Raw genomic sequence first — 15,661 nt, 5'->3', positions numbered from 1 at the left:
CACGTATTTTCTGGGCAGGTCTGCCGACATGATTGCACGTATTTTCTGGGCAGGTCTGCCGACATGATTGCACGTATTTTCTGGGCAGGTCTGCCGACATGATTGCATGTATTTTCTGGGCAGGTCTGCCGACATGATTGCACGTATTTTCTGGGCAGGTCTGCCGACATGATTGCACATATTTTCTGGGCATATCTGCCGACATGATTGCACGTATTTTCTGGGCATATCTGCCAACATGATTGCACGTATTTTCTGGGCATATCTGCCGACATGATTGCACGTATTTTCTGGGCACATCTGCCGACATGATTCCACGTATTTTCTGGGCACATCTGCCGACATGATTGAATGTATTTTCTGGGCATATCTGCCGACATGATTGCACGTATTTTCTGGGCATATCTGCCGACATGATTGAATGTATTTTCTGGGCATATCTGCCGACATGATTGAATGTATTTTCTGGGCATATCTGCCGACATGATTGAATGTATTTTCTGGGCATATCTGCCGACATGATTGAATGTATTTTCTGGGCATATCTGCTCACATTATGTGTATTTTCTTGAGAAAACCTGCACAATTATGTGAATTTTCTGGGGAAAGGGTCACCAAAACTTGGGCCCACTGTCTTTGTGTTGCACTTTTCAAGGGAACCTGAGGTGAGAATAATATTGAGGCTGCCATATTTCTCTCCTTTTAAGCAATACCAGTTGCCTGGCTGCCGTGCTGGTCCTCTGCCTCTTATTCTTTCAACCATAGACCCTGAACAAGCATGCAGCAGGTCAGGGGTTTCTGACAATATTGTCAGAACTGAGAAGATTAGCTGCATGCTTGTTGCTGGTGTAATTCAGTTTATTACTGCAGCCAAATAGATCAGCAACTAGTATTGTTTAAAAGGAAATAAATATGGCAGCCTCCATATCACTCTCACCCCGGGATCACTTTAAATTACAGTTAGCTCCGCCCTCATCCGGTCATTGCCACGCCCATTAGCGCCGCAGGTTCTATCCACACCTTTTTTTGCTGCGGCACAGGTTATGGCCATGCCCATTTTACCGCAGGTCATAGGGGCCCACAATTGAAATTTTGCACAGGGGCCCACTGCTGGCTGTGTCCGCCACTGATATATATATATATATATATATATATATATATATATATATATACATATACACCTGGGGCTTCCTCCAGCCTACTTCAGGATAATCGGTCCCTCCCCATCCTCTTCCGCTGCCTGGCTCTTCCTCTGTGGGTCCCAGTAATTCGCCTGCCAGTCATTAGACTCTACCTATCACTACTTGCCTTCTACAAGAATCTACCTTTCAGTACATGGGGGAAGGGGACAAAGGCCACTTTGTCTGTGGCACAGAATAGGTCTGAAACGGCCATGGGGTCCAATATCCAGCAGCAAAAAAGTGCTTCAGAATTATAGTAAAGCCTTTACTGCACCCTTATTAGATAACCCTAGAGTTGGACCAGAATTATATGTGTCTATCTGTGCATTTAGGCCAGTTTATAGACTTTCCTTTGTTGCAGAAATCATTACATGCTCCTTAAAGCGAAACTGTAAATTGGAGGGAAAAAAACTGTTTCACTTACCTGGGGCTTACCCAAGCCCCCAGCAGTTGTCCTGTCCTGCGCCGGTCCTGCACGATATTCCATTCTGCTGCCGCCAGCTCGTATTGTTTCCGTTGTTTTGCAAGTCGATGCGTGCCCGGGGCTACACGAACCTTTCTTCACGTTCCAGCCAGCAATAGCGTCCTGCGCCATTAGCGCTAATAGCGCAGGACGCTACTGTGGGCTGGAACGCGAATAAAGCTTCGTGTAGCCTGGGGCACACAGGCGCAGTTGCCGTTGACTTGCAAGACGATGGTAACAATATGAGCTGGCGGTGGCAGAATGGAAGATCGCGCAGGACCGGCGCGGGACAGGATGGCTGCAGTTTGTTTTTCTCCAATTTACAGTTCCGCTTTAATCTTATTTTTCAATTGAACATTTTACTAAAGCTTGTACAAGAGAACAAACTTTGATGTGTCATACAACAGAGGAGAAATGCAACAGTGCATATTTTTATGAGTGTTATTGTGTGAAAATAGATACCAAGTATACTGGAGGTGTCCAATGAACAGTAAAATAAAAAAGTAACCATTTTTCTGTTTGCACCTCTTACCTAGCATTATGAAGAATTGATCTAGCTCTGCCTTCAATATCACAGATTGCATGATGTTGAAGAACAAAAAAGTTCTCAGAGAGATACTGTAGCACTGTATTAGTTACCCACACGATTTGACATTTTTATCCATGAAATTGAGGAACCTGGTTTGTACGATATACCATAACACGCTTGTAGTGACCATAATGGGATCTACTCAGTTACCAACTGGGTCTTGTGGTGCAGTAAAGTTTGATATCTTCTTCAAGTGGCCCTTACCTGATTCTAAAAGAAATTGAAGCAGTAAGGGAGTGTTTACCCCATTAGTGCTGGTGAGCAGTGCATATCACTCGGCTGCCTCCACACTGCTGCTGTCTGTGATGATGATACTACACTAAATTACTAAGAAGAGACACCATACATTAAATACAAAAGTCCAATCAGCTGTGATGAGGGGTGCTGCTAATAGTTGTGTAACACTCAGGGGCGTAACTAGAAATCACTGGGCCCCCCTGCGAATATTTGGATGGGGCCCCCCCATAGGTGCCAAATAATCGTAATGGGGCAGCGTTTCACTGTAAATTAATTGTAAAGTGGGCAGCATTTTACCAGACAATCGTAATGTGGGCCAGAAAATCGTAATGTGGGCAGAGTTCACCAGAAAATCGTAATGTGGGCACCAGTCACCAGAAAATAGTAACGTGAGCAGCAGTCACCAAAAAATTGTAACGTGGGCAGCATTCACCAGACAATCGTAATGTGGGCAGCGTTCACCAGAATATCGTAATGTGGGACAGAAAATCGTAATGTGGGCAGAGTTCACCAGAAAATTGTAACATGGACAGCATTCACCAGACAATCGTAACTTGGGCAGTGTTCACCAGAAAATCGTAATGTGGGCCAGAAAATCGTAATGTGGGCAGCGTTCACCAGAAAATCGTAACGTGGACAGCATTCACCAGACAATCGTAACGTGGGCAGTGTTCACCAGAAAATCGTAATGTGGGCCAGAAAATCGCAATGTGGGCAGCAGTCACCAGAAAATCGCAATGTGGGCAGCAGTCACCAGAAAATCCTAATGTGGGCAGCATACACCAGAAAATCGTAATGTGGGCAGCAGACACCAGAAAATCGTAATGTGGGCAGCAGACACCTGAAAATCGTAATGTGGGCAGCAGACACCTGAAAATCGTAATGAGGGCAGCAGACACCTGAAAATCGCAATGTGGGCAGCAGTGACCAGAAAATCGCAATGTGGGCAGCAGTGACCAGAAAATCGTAATGTGGGCAGCAGACACCTGAAAATCGCAATGTGGGCAGCAGACACCTGAAAATCGCAATGTGGGCAGCAGACACCTGAAAATCGCAATGTGGGCAGCAGACACCTGAAAATCGTAATGTGGGCAGCAGACACCAGAAAATCGCAATGTGGGCAGCAGACACCAGAAAATCATAATGTGGGCAGCAGACACCTGAAAATCGTAATGTGGGCAGCAGACACCTGAAAATCGTAATGTGGGCAGCAGACACCAGAAAATCGTAATGTGGGCAGCAGACACCAGAAAATCGCAATGTGGGCAGCAGTGACCAGAAAATCGCAATGTGGGCAGCAGTGACCAGAAAATCGTAATGTGGGCAGCAGACACCAGAAAATCATAATGTGGGCAGCAGGCACCTGAAAATCACAATGTGGGCAGCAGACACCTGAAAATCACAATGTAGGCAGCAGACACCTGAAAATCACAATGTGGGCAGGAGTCACCAGAAAATCGCAATGTGGGCAGCAGTCACCAGAAAATCCTAATGTGGGCAGCATACACTAGAAAATCGTAATGTGGGCAGCAGACACCTGAAAATCGCAATGTGGGCAGCAGACACCTGAAAATCGCAATGTGGGCAGCAGACACCTGAAAATCGTAATGTGGGCAGCAGACACCAGAAAATCGCAATGTGGGCAGCAGACACCAGAAAATCATAATGTGGGCAGCAGACACCTGAAAATCGTAATGTGGGCAGCAGACACCTGAAAATCATAATGTGGGCAGCAGACACCAGAAAATCATAATGTGGGCAGCAGACACCAGAAAATCATAATGTGGGCAGCAGACACCTGAAAATCGTAATGTGGGCAGCAGACACCTGAAAATCGTAATGTGGGCAGCAGACACCAGAAAATCGTAATGTGGGCAGCAGACACCAGAAAATCGCAATGTGGGCAGCAGTGACCAGAAAATCGCAATGTGGGCAGCAGTGACCAGAAAATCGTAATGTGGGCAGCAGACACCAGAAAATCATAATGTGGGCAGCAGTCACCAGAAAATCATAATGTGGGCAGCAGGCACCTGAAAATCACAATGTGGGCAGCAGACACCTGAAAATCACAATGTAGGCAGCAGTCACCAGAAAATCGCAATGTAGGCAGCAGACACTAGAAAAAAAAATGCACCTGTGAAAAAAAAACAATTCACTTACCTGACAGAAGTCTTCTCCTCTCCCGGCATCTGGCTCGCAGCTCCCCGAGTCCTCCTGCAGCACATCTCCCGCGCTGACAGGCAGAGTGCAGGGCTACGGCAAGATGGCTGCCGAAGCCCTGTACTAGAGACACAAAGTCTCCAGTGTAGGGCTTCTTCGGCGGCCATCTTGCCGTAGCCCTGCTCTGCCTGCCGGAGACTATGCAGGCTGCTGAAGCGGGGCTGCGGGGAATGAACTGGCGCAGCGTCTATTAGACGCTGCGGCCAGTTGAGCACCTTGCTGGGGGGTCCAGAGCAGCGCTCCCCCCACGGACAGTGAGCGGGCCCCAGAGCAGCCCCGGGCGGCCGGGCCCCCCTGCGGCTGAGAGAGTCGCATCCCCGGTAGGTACGCCGGTGGTGACAGCCTTTCCTCCTCCGGGCCCCTGACTTGCTAGGGGCCCCCCTGCAACTGCAGGGGCTGCAGGGTCTATTCCTACGCCCCTGGTAACACTGATAAACGGAATAAGGTCTAAGGTCATATTACCAACAACTTTACTTGAGCTACAGACAGATGCTAGATTCTTGTCACTTAGGATGAACATTTTATCATCCTAGATAAAAAATCTAGTGTGTCGTAGTGCTGCTCGGATCAGATTCTGATCCAGATACCCCGCTATCCGATCTGGGTCGGATATCCGAGTTCAAAATTTCCCGATCCGAATCGGATATCCGACCCTAGTATCTGGCGGATTCGGATATCCGGGTAGAAAACTGGAAGTGGCCTTTAAATTGCTTTAAAAACTTTTTTTAGGGTATATGAGGCATGTAGCATCATTATTTTGTAAAGGGACTAATTGATGATGTGGGGTCTTAAAATCCCCCCCCCCCCCAAAAAAAAATGGCTGTCAATTAACATTGGCCCAAGGTTCCAGACAGCGGTCGTGCAGCTCACATTGGGCCTGATTCACAAAGCGGTGCTAACAGTTAGCACCCTGGTGAAAAGCCCTTTATCACGCCTAAACTCTGTTTAGGCATGATAAGTTTAGGGGCTCGATTTACCAAGCGGTGCAAAGTGTTAGCACCGTGGTGAAAAGGCCCTCTTCACGCCTAAAGTCACTTTAGGCATGATAAGAAGGGCTTCGCGCGAAGTTTCCGCGCGTAAAGTTTTGCGCGCGCTCCCGCGTGCGTGCGCGCGAAGCGCCCCGCACTTCGCGCGATGCGCCCATTAAACCCTATGGGACTTTGCGCGCGCTCTCACGCGCGTACGCGCGAACGCACGTTCGTGCGGTAACTTCGCGCGAAGTGCAGGCAAAAACGGTGCTAACTCAGTGGTGAAGAGGTCATCACGCCTAAAGTCCTTTAGGCGTGATAACTGGGTTAGCACCGCTTGGTGAATCGAGCCCTAGGTGTGATAAGTTTAGGTGTGATAAGTTTAGGCATGATAAGTTTAGGTGTGATAAGTTTTTAGGCGTGATAAGTTTAAGCACCAACTGGGTTAGCACCGCAGTGCACAGCTGATCAAAAGTTTTGCGCTAGCAAAGTCTGGTGCACTTTGCATAGAGTTTAATGGCGCTGCTTTGCGTGCGGGACTTTGCGTGCGATCTAAACTTATCTAAACTTAGCATGCCTAAACTTATCACACCTAAACTTATCACACCTAAACTTATCATGCCTAAACTTATCATGCCTAAACTGAGTTTAGGCATGATAAAAATGGTTATCACGCCTAAAGTCTCTAACTGGGTTATCACCGCTTTGTGAATCGAGCCCATTGTGTCCAAAGTCCAACCGCACAACTGGGATATGGCAGTTTTCAGCCAAGACACCTCCAAATAATTACAATGCAATTGTGTTTTGGGTTAAATATAGGTGGTATCAGTGACCTGTGGCACCCTGGCTTGGTGGTGGGAGCTGCACAGGCAGCAGGAGCAGGGCAAGGCAGCAGCAGCAGGTGTAATGTGTGCCAGGAGCATGCCGGATGTGGCACGTTGCAATTGGCACTTAGCACGTGTCACGTGGCAAGTGACACGTGCCAAGTGCCGAGTGACAGTCAGACAGCAGAGGAGAAGACACTAGTGCACACTAACTGTCACACAGCCACTGCTCACAGCACAGCAGTTCTGTAGAAAGCTAACACAGTAGTTCTACTACTCTAGCAACTACTAGCACACTGACTGCAGTACTACAGTACTAACTACACAATAACACAGTAATCCTATCCCCTAATCCCTAACCTAACCTATACCTAGGGCTAATAGCTGGCCAGCAGGCAGCAGCTGGCCTGGTCTGTGCACAGCACACACACAGACACATAGCAGCTGCCTGCAGCACACACTCTGATTGTCACACAAATGATATTCAAGCTAATTAATGATTTAACAATAGTGTAGTGATAGTGAAGGGGTTAATCACTGAACAGCTTATCACTGTGTACAGCCCTTGGCCCAGCAGCACTGGAGCACACACTCTGACTGTCACAATATGACATCAAACAAGCTAATTAACGATTTAACAATAGTGTAGTGATAGTAGTGAAGGGGTTAATCACTGAACAGCTTTAGGTTTATAACTGTGTACAGCCCCCTTGCTAGGCCAGCAGCACTGGAGCATGTCTCTCAGTGAGCATTCAGCAAGCTAAGACAATATGTCTCATCATGGCAGCCCTCCTTATTATACAGGGGGGCTGACCAGTGTTCCTTTCTGTGATTGGGTGCCAGGGTTTAGCCTGGGAGCCCTCTGATTGGCTCAATGAGGTCAGGTAGGGCCAGCCAGGGTTCCCCTCTGTGATTGGTTGCTAGGGCTTCTGCTCTGCTGGGAGCCCTCTGATTGGCTCCAGGACGTCAGCTCCTTAGTTACAGTTTTTCGGATCCGGATATCCGCAATATCTGCGAATATCCAGGTTATGCGGCCAAATATCCACAGATAGCTAGGAATCTTGAATCCAATCCGGATAGTGGAAAAAAGTTTGGATATCCGGGTTACCTGGATATCCGGAATCCTGATGAGCATCCCTGGTGTGTCGATATAGCAATCATTTCGTGAGCCATCACTTGAAAGTATTATTAATGTCTTTGTTTAGGTGATGCTTATTGAGCTTCTAGACAGACTGGTACACTGGGCCCTATGGGTCCCATTAATTCCTACACTTCTGTGTAGAGAAGTGCAGGCATGCCTGCCTATGAAATTACCCCCTAGCATCCGCACCAGTGCAGATATCCTAGTTTGGGAAAGTTGTGGGAGGGTTGGGGCAGGATTCACCAGTGTCAGCCTGAACTAATTGGGAGCATGTTGTGGGAGGGGGGTGGGCATGTTGTGGGAGGGAGGTGGGCATGTTGTGGGAGGGGGTGGGCTAGTTGTGGGAGGGGGGTGGGTATGTTGTGGGAGGGAGGTGAGCATGTTGTTGTGGGAGGGGGTGGGCATGTTGTGGGAGGGGGTGGGCATGTTGTAGGAGGGGGTGGGCATGTTGTGGGAGGGGGGTGGGTATGTTGTGGGAGGGGGGTGGGCATGTTGTAGGAGGGGGTGGGCATGTTGTGGGAGGGGGGTGGGCATGTTGTGGGAGGGAGGTGGGCATGTTGTGGGAGGGGGTGGGCATGTTGTAGGAGGGGGTGGGCATGTTGTGGGAGGGGGTGGGTATGTTGTGGGAGGGAGGTGAGCATGTTGTGGGAGGGGGTGGGCATGTTGTGGGAGGAGGTGGGTATGTTGCGGGAGGGGGGGTGGGCATGTTGTGGGAGGGGGTGGGCAATGTTGTGGGAGGGAGGAGGGCATGTTGTGGGAGGGGGGTGGGCAGGACTCTCCAGTATCAGGCCAGGCTGATTCACACATAAATCTCTATATTTCCAATCCAGTCCTATCTTGTTTTGTATGTGTTTCTATGGCTGTGTTCACACATAAAAGGTGTACATTTCCAGTCCTGTCAGTTTTGTATCAGTTTGGTATATGTTTCTATGGCTGTGTTCACACATAAAAGGTGTACACTTCCAGTCCTGTCAGTTTTTTATCAGTTTGGTATATGTTTCTATGGGTGTGCTCACACATAAAAGGTGTACATTTCCAGTCCTGTCAGTTTTGTATCAGTTTGGTATACGTTTCTATGGCTGTGTTCACACATAAAAGGTGTACATTTCCAGTTCTGTCAGTTTTGTATCAGTTTGGTATATGTTTCTATGGGTGTGCTCACACATAGAAGGTGTAAAGTTCCAATCCAGTCAGGTAAAACTGATAGAAAAAAGATGCAAAACTTGACTGGACCCTAAAGGTCAGTTTACACTTGTTCGGATGCAGAACGGAAATGAGGCAGATGTGTACTGTCTGTTCTGCATCCGCATGTAACAAATTTTACCATCCGTTCCATGTCCACGCGTCATTCACGTCAGCCCATACGCATCGCCGTTCGCCTGTCCTGTCGCTGCTCGGTCCCTTCAACAGCCCAGAGGCCAGCAGATGCATGCGGTTTTCCCTAGGCTGTGGCAGGCCAATTCTCCCTAGCAACAGGGAATTTTCATTGGTCCAACATGAACCAATGAGAATTCTCCCTGTTGCTGAGGATTCCCATTGGTCTTTCACAGCCCAATGGAGATCACTCAGCCACCGGGCTGCGGGACATATGAGTATCACATCACGGTGGAATGCGGGCAAAATAGGCGGCACGGATAGTGAGAACGAACAGAATCCTTTCTCATAGGTTTTCATTGGACTCCTTTTCCTATCCACTCCAGGAAAATGTGCCAAGACTCTGCGTTCCGCCTCACGTACCACGATCCGTGTTTTGAACAAGTTGTAACGGATCCTATTTTTAATTTTAACATAGGACCCACTTCCTGCATTTAAGCGGAGCTTTAAAAACGTATCACATGGATACGTTTTTAAAGCAAGTGTGAACCAAGCCTTAGAGGACAACTGAAGGTATTAAAAAAACTTACCTTGGGCTTCTACCGGCCCTCTGTGCCGGGACAAAAAAATCTTCTGTTGCCTCGCCGCAGCTCACTTCCGTTTTCTGCGACTTTAATGTCGCAGGCCACTGCACCTGCGTGGCCCTGGCTGTGCACGTCCTCGCTCCCGCTCACATTGCCAGGAGCGTCCTGTGCAGGTGCAGTACGTGTGCTATTCATACTGCACCTGCACACGATGCTCCCAGCGACGGGAGCGAGGACGCAGGCGCAGTGGGCCGCGACATTACAGTTGCAGAAAATGGAAGTGAGCCACTGCGGGGCACCAGAGGATAGTTTTGTCCCTGCGTGGGCTCAGGACGTCTGCAGGGGGCCGGTAGAAGCCCCAGGTAAGTTGAATTATTGTTTTTTGTTTTTTTAATACCTTACAGTTGTCGATTAATGTGCAGATGTGTGAATCAAGTAAAACTACAGATAAGGAAGAGCTACTGTTTGTTACATTTTTCAGTCACGTTTAAATCCATTTTAAGAACAAGTAAGCTTTTTTTTCCACTGTAATTATTACAATGACTTTCTGTTGGTTTTCCTTTGAACTCCTTTGAACACAAGAGGTGAGCAGTATAGACAGGGTCCCAAGTGCTGCCACCACCTGAGATACCCTCCTGCATGCTACACCACAAGGGGCTGAATGGGTAGTGCCCCCCAGTGGCGTAGCTAAGGAGCTGTGGGCCCCGATGCAAGTTTTACAATGGGGCCCCTCAAGCACTCTTTACATAACAATTGCTACTGCGCAGTGCGCACCAAAACCTGCCAATGGCAACTACAGTGTCAGAGCTGCAAGAAGGGGATGGGGAACAGTTTATTAATGATTACTACTATTCAAAGTATCTATAGAAGGGATTATTATGAGCACAGGACCAATAGAGAGCTATTACTGTAATTGAGGGAGGGCCTTTCGCTACCTCTGCACACCCTATTGCTACGCTCTTGGTGCCCCCCATTGTCCTCACCACCAGGGACACCACCTAGAACTACAACCCAAATAAAATGCAAACACAAGGAGAGGCAAATGCTCACTCCCAAGCAGCACCTGGCTATTTAAATGTGGGTGGGGGCACATAAAGGCCTGGAGACTGGCTGCACGCACTGCCTCTGCTGCTACATTATTATGTGAAACTGAAGTCTCCTTTTAGAATTGAGGAGATAGTCTTATTGGTTCAGACCATGCTAGATCTGGTACTGCAGGTCCAGACACACTTGCTGTGCCTTAAAGTTTGCTGACTGGCTTTACCCTGCAGACCACATAAATAGCCAGGTACTGCTTAGAAGTGAGCATCTGCCTCTCTGTGTATGTAACAGATGAACATCTCACAGATAACGCAGCGATAGTCACTTTTTAGCCCACAAATTTATAATGTAAACACGGTGGGCAGGTGGTGACATGGGAGAAATATGCATACTGGACCTTTCGATGAAATGAGATAACAGCTTAAAAGCCAAGCTATCCCAATAATATCCTGCGCCCAAACTGTCTGTTTTGTACACCCTATTCGGGGAGCCAGTGGGGAATAAGATATCCTAAATTGCAAAATCGATACACCACTGTCTACTGTACAAATACACTTTATTTTCAATTGCTGATACAAAACCCCTCACAACCCATTAAAAAGCAGATCTGCGGTGTTCTTCCTAAGCTGACTCACAGCCGGCTGTGTCACTCATGCCAGACTCACTCCACCATCGCATCCACACATATGAGGAAGTCCATTCACTCCCGGGAGTAACACACACTAGTCCACCTCACTGGCAGTTTACTTCTGTGCTCCAAGGTTACGGAATTCCCTCCTGTGGTAGCAATATGTTGTAATGTCACTCGCGGGGAGAGCACCCCTCCCGCTGGCAGGCCATGTGATGAGCTTGTTAGTAAGCGTTATACGTGTATGTGGGCGTAAGCATTAGTTCATGCATTGCATAGCAATCTGTAGGGTCTGCCACTGTGGGCTCTCACCACCCCTTTGTGCGCAGGACTTCCTTCAGCCGGCCTGTTACACGGCCCCTCTTTATGCTTGCCGTCCTTGCTCCGTCCACTCCGCGCTGCATTCAGCTCCACCGCTCAACAGCCAGCCGCACGGCGCACGCTATCCCAGCGTGTAACAAACACAACCTTGTGGGAGCTGGAAGTGACGTCACCACCTCTGCTCAGTTCATCACTAGTATCGGCCGCCCACCGGCCTTCGTCAGATGATGGTGGGCGGCTGTTTCAACCTTCCTTAAAACGGTCCCAGCATTCCTTCCAATATGCATACTCCTCCCCTCTGCTGTCTTAAAGAGACATGTGTCCCATTCACGGTCACTGTTTTCAAAGTCTTTTTCGGTCATCTGAGGCATTTTCAATGCGTCTTTTGGTTTCTTACAATACTTTATTTATTGTGACAGCTTAACATAGACTAGATCTTCTTTAGGGTACATCAGCACTGTCATTCTATTGCGTTCATACAGACATCATGCAAACCGCTCACCTGCACTCGCTGCCTGAGCTATATCTAGTGCTGACCGCCTACTGACCGCGTTAAAAACGCATATGTTCTGGAGACCTCCTAATCCTACTCATCCTGTCACTCTATTGGGGTAAGAAGGGTGCCAAGGGAAGGTCAGAGTTGAGGCCACGTGGAATTACAGTATCCAATCTAAATATCCAACTAGATTCAATCTGACAGAGTTTTCTATCTAGGTCACCTCCCCTCCCAGGGATCATCATTTTAATAATACCCTTGAATTTTATTCCTTCTGGATTCTTTCCATGGTTTAACTTAAAATGTAACCCCAGAGGGCTAGTTTCGTCACCTCCAACTATGTTGCACACATGTTGCTGTATCCGTTTTTTGAGCATCTGCGTCGTTTTTCCCACATATTTTAACCCACACGGGCATGTGATCATGTAAACCACATATTTACTTTCGCAGTTTATAAATGATTGTATTTCGTATGTCCTCCGTCCTCGTGAGTCCTGGAATTCACTTACTCGGTCACACAGATGGCACACACTGCATCTTCCACATCGGTGCATTCCATTCGGACGCATCGATGGTCCAAGCCACATCCGTGCCGATTGTGGTGTAACCGTTCGAAAGTCTGACCTTACCAGCATGTCACGCAAATTCGGCGCCCTTTTCGCGGCCAATTTTGGGTAATCACCCACAGCCTCAACAATTTGAGGATCCAACTGTAGGAGATGCCAATGCTTGGCCATTGCTTTGCGTAATTGATGCCAATGCGTGCCATACTGCGTTACCAGTCTCACATGACTGTCTTTCTGTCGTTGTTTGTTTGTACTTCCCGTCAACAGGTTATCTCTAACAGTCGCGTCTGCCCTTTGTTTGGCTCTAGTTAGGGTCTCCTCATTGTAGCCTCTCCTTTTAAAACGCTCACACATGTCTGATGCTTCCCTCTCATAATCATCGTCATTTGTACAATTCCTCCGTACTCTCAATAGTTGTCCTACTGGTATACCCTTTATCAGGGATGGTGGGTGGAAGCTTGTTGCATGAAGCAGTGTGTTTCCTGCTGTTGGCTTGGTAAAGGTTGCAGTGGTCAATCTATGGCCCTCTTTTCGTATCGTCAAGTCTAGGAAGCTGATCTCCCTTTCGTCAACAGTGTGCGTTAGCGCAATGTTCCTGTCATTCATGTTTAAATGATCCAGGAAGACCGCGAGATCCTCCCGCGTGCCCCTCCAGACCAGGAAGACATCATCCACATAGCGGATCCAGGACGCGACGTGCGCCCCAAACGCCACATTCGCGTATACCTCCTGGCGCTCCCACAAGCCCAGGTGAAGGCACGCATAGGCTGGGGCACACGCCGCGCCCATCGAAGTCCCCCTGATCTGTCGGTAGAAGGAGGCATCAAACCTGAAACAATTGCAGGTGAGGACCATTTCCAATAGGTCCATGATCAGCTGACACCTAGCCCTCTGCATTTTGGCGACATCTCTCAAAAAGAATTCAGCCGCCCTCAACCCCACATAATGTGGGATTGAAGTGTACAGCCCTTCCACGTCTATACCTACAAGTAGGTCACTAGGACCAACCTGTATATGCTTCAATAGGTGCAACACGTGTCGTGTGTCACGCGCATATGACGGCAACTCCTGCACTAGATGTTTCAAATTTTCATCCAGGAACTCAGTGACCTTCTCGAATGGGCCACCTATGGCCGAAACAATCGGCCTACCCGGCGGACATTCCTTGTTCTTATGTACCTTTGGGATTAGGTATAGGACGGGAATTCTATAGGTGTCAACCTTCATGAACCTCCATTCGTCGTGGCTAATGTCACCATGTTCCAACGCCTTATCTAATTTCCCATTTAAACTCTTTACAATTTCCGGAAAAGGGTCTGCTGTCAATTTCTTATACACCTCTTGTTCTCCCAATTGTCGTGATACTTCATTTAGATACATGTCCCTTCCCCACAGCACTACATTTCCTCCCTTGTCACTGGGCCTCACCACAACAGAGTCAGCCCGTCGCAATTCCTGCAACGCTCGATCTTCGTCTGGGGGTAAATTTTTAGAGACCGACGGTTTCCAGTTTAGGGATCTCAGTTCCCTCTCAACTGCCTCACCGAACGTTTTCAAGTGTGGGCTCAGCGACAAAGGAGGAAAGTACCTAGATCTCGGCTTCAAGTTAGTGTAGATTATTGGTCGTGCATCCATGTCCTGTGTTTCACCAACATTGGTGTCCATAAGGACTTCTAAGTCAATCAGAGCTTGTCTGTCCGAAACGGTTAAGTCCGTATCTAGCCCTTCCGTGACTTCCTCTGGCTGTTTTGATTTTTTAGCCCACATTGTTCTAAACATAACCCTCCACAGAAACAGGCGCAAATCTTTATACACTTCAAAATGATCTCCATGATGCGTGGGACAAAAGGACAATCCTCTATTTAACACTTTCCTATGTGACTCCTCCACCTTAAAATCTGACAAATTGACAATGTTGAGCTTCTCTTGGACGGTGGCTACCTCCTGATTTTCCCCGGTTACATGTTGCCCTTGGATTTGACCGTTCTCGGCAGATGTTCCCTTTTCAAAATGGATTTTGGATCTTTTTTCTGTTTCCTCTTTTTCTTTGGCCTTTTCTTCTTGATCACCTCTTCTGCCCCTTCCCCTCCCCCCTCTTTTTCTTCGTCCTCTCCACTGTCGTCTAAAAAACCCACAGACTTGTCTGAGGAATCTCTCCTCCCTGAACCTACCGATTCACCTGACTTCGATCCCGACCTTGTTCTGGGCTGCCCAGGATGATGCTCAAAACATGCCCCCTCCTTCCACTCTTCTACATCAATCAGGAACTTCTCCCTCTTTACATTTTTGATTTTTCTTTGGGTGGTTTCTATTTCTTTTTTCAGCTGGGCGTTAAATTTTTCGAACTCGGGGTGAGCCTCAAAGTTACTCATTCGTTCGAGACTCCCCTCGATTTCGACTTGCAGCTCCTCTACCTGGGCCTCCTCCTTCATCATGAGCATAGTTCTCAACCCCCTCTCAATACACTCCTGCCTCCACTTTGGCAGAAATCTTGGGTTCAGTAAATGCCCCGACGGTTTGATTTTTTCCCTTAATCCCCATGGCCGCGAAAAGGGCGCCGAATTTGCGTGACATGCTGGTAAGGTCAGACTTTCGAACGGTTACACCACAATCGGCACGGATGTGGCTTGGACCATCGATGCGTCCGAATGGAATGCACCGATGTGGAAGATGCAGTGTGTGCCATCTGTGTGACCGAGTAAGTGAATTCCAGGACTCACGAGGACGGAGGACATACGAAATACAATCATTTATAAACTGCGAAAGTAAATATGTGGTTTACATGATCACATGCCCGTGTGGGTTAAAATATGTGGGAAAAACGACGCAGATGCTCAAAAAACGGATACAGCAACATGTGTGCAACATAGTTGGAGGTGACGAAACTAGCCCTCTGGGGTTACATTTTAAGTTAAACCATGGAAAGAATCCAGAAGGAATAAAATTCAAGGGTATTATTAAAATGATGATCCCTGGGAGGGGAGGTGACCTAGATAGAAAACTCTGTCAGATTGAATCTAGTTGGATATTTAGATTGGATACTGTAATTCCACGTGGCCTCAACTCTGACCTTCCCTTGGCACCCTTC

This window comes from Hyperolius riggenbachi, chromosome 3 (assembly GCF_040937935.1).
Source record: "Hyperolius riggenbachi isolate aHypRig1 chromosome 3, aHypRig1.pri, whole genome shotgun sequence".
Classification (NCBI taxonomy): domain Eukaryota; kingdom Metazoa; phylum Chordata; class Amphibia; order Anura; family Hyperoliidae; genus Hyperolius; species Hyperolius riggenbachi.
Note: the sequence above shows the minus strand (reverse complement) of the source record.